This window comes from Corvus cornix, chromosome 3, assembly GCF_000738735.6.
Source record: "Corvus cornix cornix isolate S_Up_H32 chromosome 3, ASM73873v5, whole genome shotgun sequence".
Taxonomy (NCBI): Eukaryota; Metazoa; Chordata; class Aves; order Passeriformes; family Corvidae; genus Corvus; species Corvus cornix.
The window spans coordinates 23338499-23355512 of NC_047056.1; the positions used below are offsets into that span (position 1 = coordinate 23338499).

Genomic DNA, 17014 nt, shown 5'->3' on the forward strand with positions numbered 1-17014 from the left:
GTGCAAATTCACCTATTTCCCATAAGATCAAACAAAAATTGAATAAAACCCTTGATCATAAGTTCATTTTCCTCTCTATTCTACTAGTCACATTCTTTTCTCCAGCAGGATACTGCACCGATGCAAAACTTGACTTATCAGACTCCTTTAATCTTCCTCAAAGAAACAAACCAAAAAACCCCACACCCTCAACTATTAAATAAAAAACCCCAAAGGCCCTCAGGACTCTCTGTAATCTAGCTACAGAAGCCCCTCTCCACACGGATGGGTAGGCAGGACTTAAATTCTGCTTTCTCCCTTCTGAGTCACGTATCAAAACCCAGCAGATTTGCCAAAGAGAGAAAAGAAACAACAAACCAGAAAACCTTACCAACCTCCTAGAGATGATACTCAGGAGACTGGGCTGATAGAATATTTCACAGCATCAGGTGGTCTCTACCCACCTCCCACAGATGTGGAAAACAGAACATCCCATTGCAATCACCAGTGTGACCTTGCACCCAAGGTGTGCCACAGACCTACCACAAGCTGATACATTGCTTGCTATAAACATATGCACAGCAATACTCCCCCCTGCTAAAAACATGTAGGTCTAACTCCCAGGCAAGTGATCAGGAATCCATCACATCCAAAGGGAGCTGTTTTAGCGAATAATTTATTCTGTTTAATAATTTGTGTGTTACAAGTAGCCCAGATTCATCTGGTTTCAACGTTCAGCTATTCAATCTCATTACACCTCCTCCTACTAAACTGAAGAGTTTTGTACTTTTTTCCCTCTATAGATATTTGCAAAATACAACTCATCCACTTCACGTGAAGCAAGCGTGCAAAGCTTTTTATTTAGGAAAAAAATAGTCTAACAGTAAAACAGGTTTTCCAACTGTAATCAATCTCTCAGCTTTCTGCAGGCACATAAGAATTGGGACTCTGTATTCCAGTAATGATCCTGTGCCATCATACACTGATAAACATCGTATGCTACTAGAAGACACGTTTGGCTTTTGCATCCAAAAACCATATCCATTCTTTTAGCAGTGCTGCAAGGCCTCTATGTTTTGTTAGCTTTTTCCCATCACCCCAGCTCCCTTCCAATGTAAACTCTCTCCTGAATGTAGCAAGCCCTACCCTCTATATAATGTACAGAGTTGGACTGACCTGTGCTAACATTCAGACTACTCAAATAAGCCCACATCAGAAGGAAATTAACTCCCAGTGTGACAGAGGACGTATTCGCCATATCCCTGTTTTTCGGTGGAATTTTCAAATTTAGAAAGAAATAGCTTTGTTCAGTATAATTACCAGGGCCCATGAAATAAAATTACCTCAGTTCTACCAACTAAAGGCTGTTATTTCTCCCTTCCCTTTCCACATTGCCTCATCACCCATCCATACTCACTGCATTAATTCTCTATTTGCTGCATATATGTGGACATAAATACATGTGATGGAAGTCCCAGCATAGTCTGTTCCTCTCTGCAGAGAAGTACTGAACAGCACTGGGTGCACATCTGATGTCCTCTCAAGCAACAGTACACAACAGTTCAGCATACTGTTGTGTGCTGCTCCATTTTGAGCACTGGATACAGCATTTTTAGATGTGACCTCCACTTTCCCCCTACAGAAAAGCTTCATGAGTTAAAACATACCCTGGTTAAGTCAGTGCAGGATTGCAGTTTGTTGTTTTGTTGTTGTTGTTTTGGTGTTTGGTTGGTTTTTTTCTTTATGTAGTATCTAATAAAGCATCAGCAACATTAACATTAGGGTTATTAGTTTACTTAATATTATGATGTTCCATTAGACAAGGGATAATACAATTGTAGGCTGGAAATTAACTATGGAAACATGTTGATATGGTTATATGAAGTCATGAAACTTTTTCAAATGCAGAAGCACTGCGTCTACAATACAGTTTAAACAAGTTAACTTATTTCAACTGTATATGCATAATAAACTTTTGCTCTATGCTGTCATATCAGATACTCATTCTTCCAAAGCAAAAATATTTGTTTTGTTTTTTTAAAATACAATAAGGCGTTTAATGGCTATAAAAAAAATCCCTGTGGTTGAACTTGAGTCAGAACATAGTGCTGCTTCTGCTTTCAGCCCAAAAAAAGAGAATTTCTATCATCATTATTAAATAGCAGTAATATTTATAGACAAAAGTAGCAATTCAGTTGTACTACTTTCACTTTTCTAGAGTAAGAGCACTTCATCTTTTAGACAAATGGCACCAGCATTGCAGTGGTGTGCTGGAAAAGCAGCACAAAGGGGAGCAGGAGCAGAAGAATCTGAACCCATTGTCACAGCAGAGCCAGAGGTGGTGAAGTCAGCTGATGTTACAACTTGTATGAGAGGATTCCCTTTATAAGCAAGGGTCTAGATGCCAGAACCAAGTGCTCAGTGCTGTTTTTCCCACATGGATCTATTCACAGAACAGGAATATAATGTAGACCTAAAGGTGTTCTCCTAGGCTAAACTTCAATAGAGCTTTAACTTCTTAACAAAGGTCAAAGAAATTTCAACACAACTCCTCAGGTTAGTGTTGCTTAAGTAAAACCTGTGCAGTCATTTGTTGAACACTAGCCCAACAGCAGAATTAATTACCAGAATTAATCACTAGCCACAAAGCCTTCCCTAGGATATTGGAACATATCTACCACGGCTCATTTAAAAATGAAATGTTTCATTGGCCATACTAGTCCATCAGGAGAACACACCCTGACCATCATGTAGCTATTCCTAAATAATCAAGCTGAGGACTCACTTCTCTGAATAAGTGGGTTTGGGGTTTTTTTTAGTGCTTTGGCCTCCATCACAAAGTTAAAGCTACTTCCTCATTTCTGAGCATGCTAGTATCCAAGCAAGGGAGAGGCAGAACTTTCACTTCTCACCTGCTCACAGAAAGGTCACACCTCACTGTTAACAACTCAACTGAAATACAGCACGAAGCTCCAGCCATCTGAGACAATGGGAATCTTTCCTGTTCTCTGTGAGCTGGTTTCAAGCAAACCAAACCATTTTTGTAAGCCCACATCAAGCCTGTGGCAGAGGAGAACTGGAGCATGGACAAGACAGAGACGCTCCAAAGCTGGGAACAGGGCAGCAATGATCCCCCACTATGAAGAGTCCCTGCATCTTGGTGACATCAAGCAGCATGGATAAAGGCATCACTATACTTCTGGAAAAAATTCTTTGCTGTGAGGGTGGTGAGGCACTGGAAGGAGGTTTCCCATAGAGGCTGTGGATGCCCTATCCTTGGAAGTGTCCAAGGCCAGGTTGAAAGGAGCTCTGAGCAACCTGGTCGAGTGGAAGCTATCCCTGCCCATGGCAGGGGGGTTCAAACTAGATGATCCCTAAGCTCCCATCCAACCCAAAACATTCTTTGATTCTGTGAAAGCATAACTGTACTGTGCACATGCAGGTTAAAATGCTGCCAGTTGTAATTCTGCAGGCAAGGTGGCACATCGGCCTTTTTTTCAGCTTTTGAAGTATTATCCAAACACCAAAGCAGGCTGAAAGACTACTTCTTGCAACTTCATATTTCTATTATAGGCTCCAGCCAGTCACTTGTCTTTTGTGGCTGCATGTATTTCCTATTTCAGAAAAGGACTATAGCAGTTCCTGGTTTGCCACATCTTCAAATAGAGAGTTCGCGCAGCAGCTTCCTCTGCCCTCCATTACTCTGCACTGACGAACACTCTCTTCCCCCTCAACCTCCTCAGAAACATGCTCAGCCACCTACAAAGCCAATTGACAGACACAAGGTAACAAAATGAAGGTTTTCCAAACCACATCCTTGATGACAGCCTATAGGACTTTCTGCTCCAAACCTAGGTTTCAATCCTCCCTTCTCCATCTGCACTTTCTATCTGTTTCAAAATAATGAGCAAACATTTCTCCAGCTTCACAAATCTGGCACATTTCACTTTCCTTGTCATTTAAGAGGTACTATTAATACCAAATAGTTTGTGTGTAAGAACACTGTGCACTTTTGTAAAGCTTTATTCAAAGCATCCTGTGATCTTCCACTGAAAGCATTAATTACTTTCACAGCACTTCTGAGATTTGTATTATAAATTGTCTCACACAGGTGGAAACTCTGAAGCTACAGTGACTTGCTGTTGGGCTGACCACCAGAAGTCCTCATGTCCTGCCTCCCTAAATTCTGTATTTCAGCATTTCTGGCCAACCCTTTCTCCAGCGCTTCCTGCCCTGCATCCAACTTTGGATGTCATCATCTCTTTGTTTCTCTATTACCACATCTATGCAGGTCTCTGGCAGAACTTCCCAGACATCTTCTTCCCCCAAAAAGATTTCCTGAAATTAAGTAATTAAATGATTAAGGAACGAGTTCATCACCTGCTAAGAAAACTACTTATACAAACCACATTCTCACCTACAGCAGTCTGTATGGTTGTGTTTCTATGTCCCAGCCACATTGGCTGAACATGAAAAGCTCATGTTAACCCCTTCCAAATGAAAAGAATACTCTCAGGACCTGATCTTTAAAAATAATTTCTCTAGATCAGCAAGAGACTGCTAGTAAATATCACATAAGTCTCAATTTGTTTTAAATAGGAGAAAAGTAACATAGAAGGCCTATCTCTCACTTTCTACTATTTTTTAGCTACTATTCTACAATTAAATAAAAAAGTATTTCTTTAATAAGAAGTAAATATACACAACAAGCAATCAGAAAAGGAGTAACACTTTAATATTACATCAACAGCTAAAAACATAAGCAAATAATTTAAAATTTAATCAGTAGTGAAAACAAAAGCCATGCATAAAAAAAAGGCAGCCTATGCAAATATGAACTTGTCTTGCATGACAGACAGCACAGGATCTCCAAACTGTATGTGACTCACTAGTGCCTAAAGAGTATTGCTTGCTTTGATTCTTGCACCAGGATCCATCAACATCTGGCCATACAGTCATCTTTCTTGTTTTAATAAAAGCACTTTAATAACATAAGAGAATACCTTGTATTAACCACTGTCACCTATGATTTTGCTGAGCAGTGGCCATTGCTACTTTCACTCAAACCTCATGTAATACCAGGTCTCACCAGAAACCAATGTCAGAATTTCAGATCATCCTACAGATGATACTTAACTACTGATCCTGCTGAAGTCTACATTAAACAATAGTTTTCACCTCCTTTTGTGTGTCAAATAATCAGAGCTACAAATAGTTTCAAGACTCACTCTTCATCAGGGTATTCAGAGCATGCCATCTTATTCCTTTCATTCCCTCACACCATGTCTGAAAACTGGAGAAGCAAGAACACAGCCTCATCTGGCTCCGACCCTCAAACCAGAAGTGAGGAACAACAGCTGCTCCCTGAGTCAGTGACACATGGAGCACACATTTAACAATAGCTAGAGAGATAATGCAGACATCCCTGGAGAGTTCTTCAACAACCTCTCTTGGTAGAAATGCCAAATTTTCTAGGCAGCATGGGCCATCCAAAAGATCATCAAAGGAAAAAGTTACACGGCAAGCTACACAGGCATATCCCAAGCACGTTTTTCAATCAGTGAAAGCTTGTTGCATATCCTCCTAGCATGGCGTCAAAAAGCTCTACTTCCACTGGGCTCTGTTAGTGGGATTGATGGTGTAACTAATTAAACTTCAGAGAATACTTGTAATGAAGACTTAATCATCCACCTCTCTTAAGGCTACAAAAGGGGATGATATTTTAAGCTGCAAGTCAGGAGAAGAAAGCAGAGAGAGAAAAAGGACAGGAGATAATTTGTTCTTCCAAGTTGTCTACTCAAGAAACCCAGAGGCAGTTTAAGTGGGATACAGTCAGGTCTACTCGTTTCCCTGTCTTTTAACAGCACAGACTAGGACAAGGGCCAGAGAGTGCACATTTTCCTTTGTAAAAGAAATACCATGCCATCATTAGAATAAGACCTAGCAATGAACAGGATTAAAGTGACAACACTAGTATGTATTAGAGGTAAAATTCATCTGAACCTGTAACAGACCAGACAGAACATTTCCTGACCAGCAGAAGATGCCTTTGGTGGGAGGGTATCATCGCTCAAATCCCCCACCCTTCTCACACTGCCCTAAGGAGGTTACTCGAGTACGACATCTCAGTGAAAGTAAAAGTCTTGACCTTTTTAATCTCCATGAGCTGTGTTCAAACACTACACTCACAGGCAACTGTTGGAATAAATCATGAAAACAGTATACTGTGAGGGCTCACCATCTGAAAGCAGAAGGGCAATAAAGCACAAAAGCCTACCTTCCTCCTGATAAAATGGAGGAGGAAAAACAGACCCAACCCTGCTGGCACACTTTGCAGTCAAATTCCTTTTGACAATTTATGAACTTTTTTTTCTTCCTCCTGTTTAAAAAAATTACTTCAGCAGTATAAAAGTTGGCAACATAGCTATCTCAGAAGAAAGTTGCTCCATTCCTTATTGGTAAGCAGTGCACACACACACACAAAACCCCACACCCACAGGAAATTGAGAACTATTCATTTAGTTTTAGCCAAGTCTTTGTGAGACTGTACCTTTTGACTATTAGTTGATGGTAAACGTGCAACTGTCTGGTACTTAATCTCATATAAAAACTAGACCAAAAAACCCTATCAATATTAAATTTAACCTTCAAAAAAGAACACAAGTGGTATGAATGCAATTGTCTGGAAAAATGCTACTTAGCAAAAACAAAACAACTACTCCCCCACATACATGCAATATTTAAAAGAAAGAATTCAAAGCTGTAATTATGTTCACACAAACCTAAACTGCAGGGTACAAGAAGTTCAGTGATACAAAATCCTGTGTTATTTGTAATGACACCATGTACTACTTCTTATTTTTTTCTTGGCATTTTGGGGGCCTAATGGGATGCTGTCCATAGCCATTACCAGGGATCAGAAAGAAAAAATGAAATCAGTTCTTCTCATCTGTACAGAACATGAAACCTGGAGCAATGATAAAAAAATTATTAAGGCTACTTTCTGGTAAAGTGTATTTTTAGCTAGGTATAGTTTGTCAGAGCACCAGCTGGTTTTAATACAGCCATAACACAAAATTACAAACTTCTAGGAATTAAAAAAAAAAAAAAAAAAAGAATAAAGAACTCTGAGAGATACCCTTGGGGAACTGCATTTGGGAAGGCAGCAATCCTGTAAAAAATGACTAAGGGTCACAGCAGGCACCATCTAGACACTAAATTTCCTGCACAAATCTGCAGCTAAGCGAGGAAACATAACCTCTGGATGGGTAAGAGCAAGGCAGGGAGGAAAATGTTATCTAAGAAACAGTAACAACAAGGGCAACATGCTTTTCTGGTCCATTCACTTTGGAAAAGAAAATACCAAAAGAACAGTGAAAGATTCAGAGAATACATCTTATATCAAGTGTTTAAACAGTCTGCATATTTGGCTTATCCAAGAGGATAATGGTTATCAGTGACTTACCAACAAAATGGCTAAATGTCTCTACCAAAATTTACTCAGAAGATAAAGAATACATTAGCCAAAACTAGGTCCCCAAAAGATGCTTCTGGTCAGATGAAAAGGTTTTGAAGAATTCAGAATTAATCTTCTCTGCCTGACTGTACATAATTACATTTGATTGATATAATGCGTAGTGTGCTCAGAAATTCACTGACAGCAAGCTGGCTAAATGCAGTTTCTCCAAGAACCACTTTCTATCTTGTCAAGCTGACTAAAATCTTGTGCAATTCCTTTGGCATTTCCATCTTTCCCACTTTGCAGCAGTGCCATCCATTCAGAAATACAGACCTCTGCATTCAGGTAACTCCAACAAGCATGGCTCTTGGAGCACAACTCTTCAGAAGCACCTGCTGCTCCCCACGCACCATCAGAATATTAAAATCAAAGTTCATTTGTCTTCAAAGTGCTCCATGGCCTCCATTCAGGGTATTCAAGGCTTTTGCCAGAGCTCCAGGACAGACAGCCATCTACTGTTCTGTTGCTCTACCTAATGTTAATTGGTGCTGGAGATTCAAATTTTTCTGTGCATAAACGAGGCACATGAAGTGATTTCCAAGCATGGAAATGGCAGATTTGAGAAACAAAGTTTATGAAATCCATATATGTCTCCACTTTTTAACTTAATGACAGCAACTTGTATTTAACAAAAGCACCATGCATTATACTATATCCAGGTACTGTACTACATACCTCCATGGATACAGAGAAAAAAATATGGGACAGGCCTCCTACTGTCATTTATAGTCAGGAAAGGACATCTCTGTAAGGTAACACCAGAAGTTACGGACTTGCTATAGAAATCACTGAGTGAGAGTTCATGATTGGCTCTAGCAGGGCAGGATGAACAGACACCAGAGGCTCATTTTGGGGACTGAAGCCTTTGAATGTACTTCAAATACTATGTTTTCTAAAACTGAAGCCCATTTTTTGGGGTTTATGAAGTCCACAAGTCACAGGAGCCCTGGCTACTGTCTGAGCATCACGAGGGCCACCAGAGAGTGAACAAGAGTCCCACCCAGTGTGCTTGGCTGCCTGGGCTGCAGACAGGAACCCAGCAGGAGCACTGAGAGCTGCCTGCCCCTTACAGCCCCAGCATCCCACTGGGTGGAATATGGATTCCTCTCAGCTCCTTCAATCCTTCCTCTCTTCCACCTGGAGCAGGAAGTTACCACCTGCAGCTGGAGGCCACTCATGAACCCAAAGAGAACATTTTTTGTGGGAGATTAACAGTAAACTAGCTTTGGGTGTTCTCTGAGCTCTCTCTGGGTACCTTAACTAATATTCTCCTTTAATTTAAATATCTAGGGGGGGGGTTAAATTAAATTTAATCTCATGTATGAATTTTGAAATTTTTCACTCAGCCCCCCTCCCCCCAAAATATTATTTTTAGACTTGTTTATTTTCTATATTTTTTAAAAACCATCAAGTTACTAGCACGTCTGAAGTTGGCAGCCAAGTCTGAGCTTGGAAACTGCACAACCTTCACACGGAACAGGTTTCAGAGAAAAAATCAGAACATTTCTGTGTCTCACTACACCAGTAACAAACCCTTAACCTCACTGCTAGGAGCCTCAACTAAAATTTTCCTTTTAACTCTTATCTGGCACTCTGTCTTTAATTTAGGAAAGGTCTGATATGAAGAATGGACAGTCAAGAGGGAGATGCAGAGAGAAAGGAAAAGAGGAAGAGAAGGGCCAAGTGGTAGCAGTGGTTGGCACTTTGGTATTGAGAGTCAATTGGATCCATTTCATCAACTGACAGGAAAAAAAGGAAAAAACAAAACGAAACAAAATAGTCCCTACAATATGTAATGTTCTTCAAGCCAGGCTTAAAAAAAGCACAGAAGGTTGTCCATACCAAGGGTAACAATACATGGCAGGACCTTGACATCTGAAGAAGAATAATTAATCATTTCACTGGTAAGTATCATCCTCTTTTTACTGAAAGGGGAGCTGACTCAAAGACAACCAAGGGAGTTGCCCAAAACCACAACACCAGTCATTAGCAGAGCTGCAGTTGGAAGTTTCTGGCTGCCAGCGTTATTTTCAATCACCTAAAATTGGCAGCCAGTCCACAGCCACAGAGCTGGTACCCTGTGTGCCCCCAAGGGGAGGGTCACCTGCTCCCCACTCCCCATCTGCCAGCTCCAGTCACACCACCATCATCAGAGAAGGATGAAAGGAGGGTGTGTCCAGCCAGGGTGGTGGGCTCAGGGATGAGCACCAGCAGCAATGCTCCCGTCACCCCATAGTCCTGCTGCAGTGGGTGCCCACCCTGAAGGGGCAGCTGCAACCCCAGGAGCTGCCCTGACACCCCCTTGTGCCTGTGCTCCCCCTGAAGCCCAGAGAACTTAGGTCGGAAAAATAACCCCAGGGAGAAGTCTAAGCCAGTGGTTGTGGCCAGGTTTAGTACCCTGCCCTGGCTCACTGGGGGGAGTGGAAGACAAGCAGCAAGCACCTCAGCTACACCTCATCTTCATGCTTTACGCACCCCAAGGGGAGCTGCAGATCACTTCTCAAGCAGAAGCTGAAATGGCTCTTTCCATCTCATCCCTATAGCTTTAATGGGCATTTTATAGTACTGATTTCAGTTTCTCTTAATTGCTTAGTCAAGAGTGCAAAGTTACTTACATCTTACAGAGCCAGCCAAGCTCACAACAAGGATATTCCAAAGCCAAAGGTAGTCCTTTTTGTAAGGGTAGGTGGAAAAGTATTAAATTGGTGAATTTTTCATCTTAATTTTTACAGAAGCCACACGATTCTTGTAACAAGCAGCTTCAGAAATCCAGTGTGACAGAGATGGGGAGGGGGAAGTGAGTATCCTACATTTACACTAAAAGCAGAACCACAGAAGTCTGGTTTTTTTGTAGCATAATTAGTCTTAATTTATATATAAAATTACATCTAGGTCTCTGTTATATTAGACGAATATACTTCCCTCGTTTCTATATTCTGCCTGATACCTGCCTATACTGAGTTCTCCAGACATTCCTTCCAACTCACTTGATCCTTTGAAGCTGACAGCTATCTATGAATTCAGGCACTAAAGTAATTTATTCTTTTAGAAGTGTTAAGCATTTAAAACTTGCAACATCAGATTGTGCAAATATTCAAATTTTCTGGAAGAAAAAGAAAAGGAAAAAGCATTTACCTTGATGTCTACATTTATGTATATATTCTCCCCCTACACACTCTTATCTAGAGGCTTTTCCTCATGCATGATATTTCCCATTTCTCTCCCTGTGCTTTCCAGGTACTTTCCACATATTGTGACATAACAGCTAAACAACACAAGAAAAGAAACTCAAATTACCTGTTACCGTTTTATTCTAATTACCTTTCTTATTGTGAAAGTTTTCCTAAGATGGCTTCTGCAGAGACAAAAATATTCACAGGTAATGTCAAAGGAAATTATTAAACTCATACCGCAATGTACCAGTTGGGACAGAAATAATTGCTGGACTTTGCATCTATTTGGTCTCATCACAACCAGGCGTTACTCCCAGTAAACAAGACAAACACACCCAAAATGAAAAAAAAACCCAAAACCCACACAAACACTTCAGCGAGTTACTGTGGTTCTGCATGTGTAAAATCGGGGGTTTCACTGCCAAGACTCGTTAGAAAAGAACGACCAGAAAATGTTTGCAAAACAGATTACTATTATGAAGGGCATTAACAGCTATTAATAATAGAATATACATCAACCTACTGCTTTTTAGATAGTCAATATTAATTGGCAGCCTAATTTGGAACTGTTAAGACAAGAGACCTTGCAGACACCATTTGTCAGGTCTAAGCTAATGGTGGGTGAAAATAACCCTGATAACAGTTACTTCCTTGTCATTTCCTTTCAAAAATGACACAATGCTTTTTCAGCGATTAAAGTAATTTTTATCTCATAAACGTACCTCTGAAAATAGATTAGGCCTTATAGAACGATTTTGTATTTATGACCTGAGCTGTCGGGCAGACCTCATGCGAAACTGGACTTGCTATTCACAAGTGCTCCAAGTTGCTCGGAAGGAAGCAAGATAAAGGCACAGGGAAATATGGGGGAAGGAAAAGAAAATATTGGGTGAGAGGTCTGGCACCTATCAACATTGTTGCAAGCTTGCCAAGTCTCATAATTTCATCACTAGGCTTCAGGAATATTAAAAGAGCTATTATTCATTTTTTTTATTCTACTCCATCACATAATCAGTAGAACAGATGCCAAAAGCCAGACATTATAAGGAAGTCACCATGGCTGGCATTAAAACCAGATTATTTCTGCACAGACTGGACCATCTATTGTTGTTTTAAATGGGATCTAAACCCCTTTAATTGCAATGGCAGCAAGAAACATGGGAGTGCTTCAGACTGATTCCTCCAGAAGAAGAAACAGAAGGGAATGGGTCAGGAAATATCCATGAAAACTGTAAGCAACCAAGGGAAAACATTGATAGGAGGCACAGTCAAGACCTGAGGGCATGTTTGGGGCAGAATCCAGATGACTGTCTGCAAGGATGAAAACCTAAATGGAAATGGGGAGAAGAAATGCAGAAAGGAAGAAAAAGGTTAAAAAGTTAAATAAACGAACTATCGCTGATGACCGCTTTAGTAGTTAGAGATAGCTGAAAGAATGAGTGACACCTGCAGCCTTGAGAAGGAACATGACCAGGACAGACACTTCTTGCAACACAGGAGGACCAGGAGTGGAACAGTAGCATTTCTCCAGCCCAGGCTGCTGGGAAAGGATAAACAAAGCCCTCTCAGAGAAAGGAGAGCAAGATACACACATTCGTGGCTCAGAATTTAATTTTACACTGAGAAGGTATCACACAAAATGAGGATAGAATATTTCCTTCTAGAGGTGAAAGACAAGAGCCAGTGGGAAGTGCTACTTCTTCATCACAGAATCTCACTTTAAAACCAGTCCAGTTGCTGGGACCTAGCTGACAATTTGCACGTGCCTGGGACTGGCAATAAAGCAGTGGTGAGAGGAGGTGTCACAGCCTCAAGCTGCAGAACTTGCTAGAAACAGAGCCTCCTCTGTGGTTGTTTAAGGAGGAAAGGGGAGAGTGAGCTTGCACTGGCAGAGACAGTACAACAGCAATCAGCTGCTGTGCCACAAGAGCTGCCCTTGCTACAGCACACAGATTTATCAATATTTACTCCACAGAAGAGAGCAGTACATAAAATTAAACACTGTAATATATGTACACTATAAAATACTTATATAATACATGAGAATAATGTCTTCAGGAAATACTAGCAGCTGAATGACTGTGACTAAACTGTTGTCTCACCAAATTGTCCTGTCCCAATTGCTGACGCACACCGAAGCCCCCAGCATTGCTTTGACACTGGACAGACTTCTCAGTGAACTGAATCTGAACAAAGCAGCCTGAACACGAGCACTTCTACCTGGTCTCATTCTGGCTGTGCTTCTTTTCAACAAGAGCACACGCACGCTGGTGCCAATGCCACAGTGGGCACTGCTCAGTCTGCAGCCACAGTATTGCCACTGGCACAGTGTGATGGGGTGGTGCAGAGGGGTGCCAGTGCATGTTGGGCTGAAAGCTCTAAGAAGTCCTGAAAACAATTTTAATTACCCGTTCTTGGAGTACAGGAGGACTGGTTGGAACACGTGCAGGTGAAGCAGCTTGTTTACATAACAAACTGAGGTATGCATGCGAGGTGCTTTGTGTAACAGTGCTGCAGACTGCAAGCTCTCACCTGGAGAGCTGTGTGCTACCAACTATACACACCAGACCACCTTCGTGTAGAGAGAAAGCCTTTAGATAAAATATTCATAACACAATCCAACAGTGGCATGAAAGAGGGTGGTTTGAATGGACAAAATGTCTAACACTTGCAAAAAAAAAACCAGGCAGCCACCAAGTCTTTGATTCTTACATACTCCACACAGTGCCAAGAGCCATTCAAAGTTTTCAGTTCTTGCTTGAGCAGCCACCCTCCAAAGGCCAACTCTACTTGGAAATTAAAACTTAAATGAAAAAAAACCAAAAACCAAACTGACAAACCAAAAAACCTCAAGAGCATCTACACGAGCTAAATGTCTGAATCCAAGGAAAAAGTCATTTAGTTCTGATCCTCATACAATGGCAGCACACATTTAGCTGTTTCCATGACATTTTCCAACCAAGAGCCAAAAAGAACAATAGGGATTTCTGAAGCCTGTAAATGGTACAGAACTCAAGAAGAAGGGGGAGACAAAAATGAAACACACAAGTGATAGAGCTAGATAGTTGCAGTGTGGATTGTACACTGAAAGACAGTGACAACCCCTAGGTAATAATATTACTTTTGTGATTGGCTGTTTGTTGTTTGAATATGGTTCTCCCAACACTTAAAGAGTTTTAGAGACATCTACTCCTCTCTAACAGTGGAAACCTCGTAAGCAGAAACTGAAAGGAAAAAAGTATCCATCTAAACACTGCCTTTTAAAAATACTATTAAAAATTAATTTTAAAAGATCAGCAAACTTGCAGCTTCCTTCAGCACATTAGTGACAGTAAATATTAATTTCAAATTCAAATCTAGAGCATTTCTATTAATATATACTCTGTCCTAATAAAAAACAGTCCAAATTTAAAAGTACTGCAACAAGAAAAACAAGTTTTAAAGTGTAGAAGTTAAAACAGTTTGAAGATCTTTTGAACTTTTAAATATCAGGGGTGGGGATGTGGTGGGAGGCAATATACCAAAACTAAAGAAAAACTTCTCCACACCCTCTGTTACTTTAAAAAAAAAGCTGTAAAATAATAGCATGACTATCTTGCTAACCCCTATGCCTGAAAGGGTGTAAGTTTTGTCTTCTGGTCTTTGTGCATCAGTTCACCAGGAGAAAGGACTGGGTCAGAAGCTGTATAGAACAGAGATGGTCTCTGCTCAGAGGCTTAGAGGCAGATTTAACTTAAAAATAATTATTGCAATTATTTGCGGGGTTCTACCAGGGAAAAAAATATTATCCTCAACCCAAAAAGCCAACTAGTGTGACAGTTTTGTGTAGGAACATGTTTATCTTACCCTCTCTCTTACCTTATCAGACACATCTCCTTGTCCTATTCAAAATACAGCAAGTCATGAAATTCCATCTGCAACAAAAGGAAAAGTCCATTAATACCTCCTGATAACCTTACAACAAAAGTCTAATAGCCAGTTCAAGAAAAAAAAAACCTTAAACTTCTCTTGCCATTCCAGTATAATCTACACCCCAGGCAAGTCGCTCTCCCATTTGTGGCAATCTGGGAAGTGTGGATAATAAAGGTGTTAAAGATACTGTAACATGCCCTGTAAGAAACATGCTCTTCCTCCTCTGGCAGGGCTAACAGAGGTGGCCAAAGCATACAGGTTGTCCTGCAGAGTCATAAGTAAGTCTGCAGCATCCTCTCATTAAATTAAATGAGCATCAAATTACATAATGTGAACAGTTGTAAAATGAGACCAATGGTAATGGCTAGAAATAATCCCAGCGGTGTCATACATCGTGGAGACAATTTTCCATCAGACCATCAAACCTGGGTAAGCAGCGCTTTTTATCTCCAGGCCAAGAAACTGTCAGCATGCAGCCTCTCTTAAAAACAGTAAAGCATGCAAGAAACGGATGGAACAAAACTCTCATGCTCAAGTTTAAATGATGCCTACCCCGAAAAAGTATATTTAATTTCCTAACTCCTTTACAGACCAACCTTCCAAAGCAACCAAGGTGTTTTTATAATATAGGTAAACATAACACAGCCTGGCATTCTTGGGATCAGACGAAAGAATACCACACACCTAGCCAACAAATTTGCAACCTTAAAATTGACAATAAAATTTACAGTCAGGATGGACTCAGGCTTGAACAAACACTTTGCCACAGCACTACTAAGAAAAGACGACATGACCTGCAATCCAGCCAGCCCATGAGTCACTAGGGCAGAAGAGAGACCTCCCATCTGGCAACCTGAAAAGTTCTAAGTGTCTGCCTAGAGTAAGAAGTGTGAATGAAGGACCTAAAAAAACAGCCAAACCAATCCCTTCACACTCTTTTAGCGCTTTCAACGTCCTGCCCACGAAGCCCAGAAGCCTCTGAGTCCAGTGCCAGGCTGGAAAAGGTCAGAAATGTGCAGTGGTGAAACGGCAGACAAGAGAATACTATTAAAAAAACAACCAATGCTTAATTTTTCAATCCAGGCACCTGCGGGGAGATACAACAGGAATGAAAGGATTTGAAGCAAACAGTTTTCATGTTTGCATACCTCTCCTGTAGTGATTCTGCTGAAGGTAAATCCCTGTGCCTAAAGTACAAAACCAGGTGCACCCTCACTTGGTTTCCTTTGAGCACCGAGCAGCCATGATGCCAACAGACCCCAGCAGGAAGGCACAGGTGCTCAGTGCCACAGAGAGGTGACATCCTTCACCACACTGCACTGCCATTTCCCCACTGGCAAAATGGGGATGGCAGCATGTGGGTCCCCAGCTGGGGTCCAAATTGCCAGCTCTCGGGTGCTTCCTTTTTCCCCTAAGTGTACACTAGTACACACTAAGTGCTAAAAAATAAACTGTTCATCCTGTAAATACCATTTTCTCAGATTCTACTGATGATTGGTCTTTTTTTTGGCATTACCAGAATAATGTGACAATGCAGATACACTGCTATGGGGTTTGGGGTTTTTTTTCAATTTGTTTGGTTAGTTTTTTGGTTTTTTTCCTTAGGAAGAAAAGATCTGTCCATGTTACAGACAGATTTGAACAAAAGAGAGCCACTGACCAAGAGCCCACTTCAGTATCCCTACCCTCCTATTCCCCTGCCAACCCAGTAAAATTCCTCAGAGCACAACCTCTTCCTGGCTATTTTCAGAGTAACTGTAGCAATCATACAAGAACAATGGGGAAGTTTGTTTTACTCAAAGAGTAAATGTTTTGCAGCTTCCAATGTAAATATTTTAATTAATGGATTTTTTTAACTCTCTACTGCCTTACTTGTTTTCACATTCACACAGAGCTATCAAGCCAGAAGCAGCATTCAACTGCCGTAACACAAAGGAGAGAAATACAACATAAAAACCCAACATGCTGACTTCAGAAAAAGCACCTTCATAACTAAGTCAAAACTCAGTGGGCATTTGCTGGGGAAGATCTGTCATAAGAATTTAACAGAAGCAAGTTTGCTCTTGTCCTGTGTCCAGCCAAGTGCCCGTGTTAGTTCCCATCAAGACTGTGTGCCTATTTTCATAGCCAGCTTGTGGAAAACCACAACCCAATGTATTTCTGAAACAGCATTATGCCCAATGACCAGGCTACAAGGAAAAAGTGACTTATCTCTTTGTGTCAAACATCAATATGGTAGCTCTTAAGCACCCATCACTGTGCATCCACTGCACAGAAATGCTCAAATCTCCTCTTAATAATCCATAAACCAAGTGTTGAAGCTTCTGAGGGCAGGATGGGACTCGGATTCACTCCCTCTAGGCCAGACTGTTTTGGTACTACAGAAAGGTGGCTGGACTGAGACGCCAAGCCATCCTGCACATGCTCCTCT

At 41.0% G+C, this 17014-nt stretch overlaps 1 protein-coding gene across 8 annotated transcripts in view; it reads right to left on the reverse strand.

The window, feature by feature from the left end:
* Window positions 1–17014, reverse strand: part of TRERF1 (transcriptional regulating factor 1) — a 100981-nt gene that overhangs the window by 57946 nt on the left and 26021 nt on the right. For all 8 annotated transcript variants that reach the window (XM_039570001.1, XM_039569999.1, XM_039570004.1 and 5 more), the window contains exon 2: window positions 14530–14585. The gene's annotated coding sequence lies outside the window, so the exon portion shown is untranslated. The remainder of the gene's footprint in view (window positions 1–14529; window positions 14586–17014) is intronic.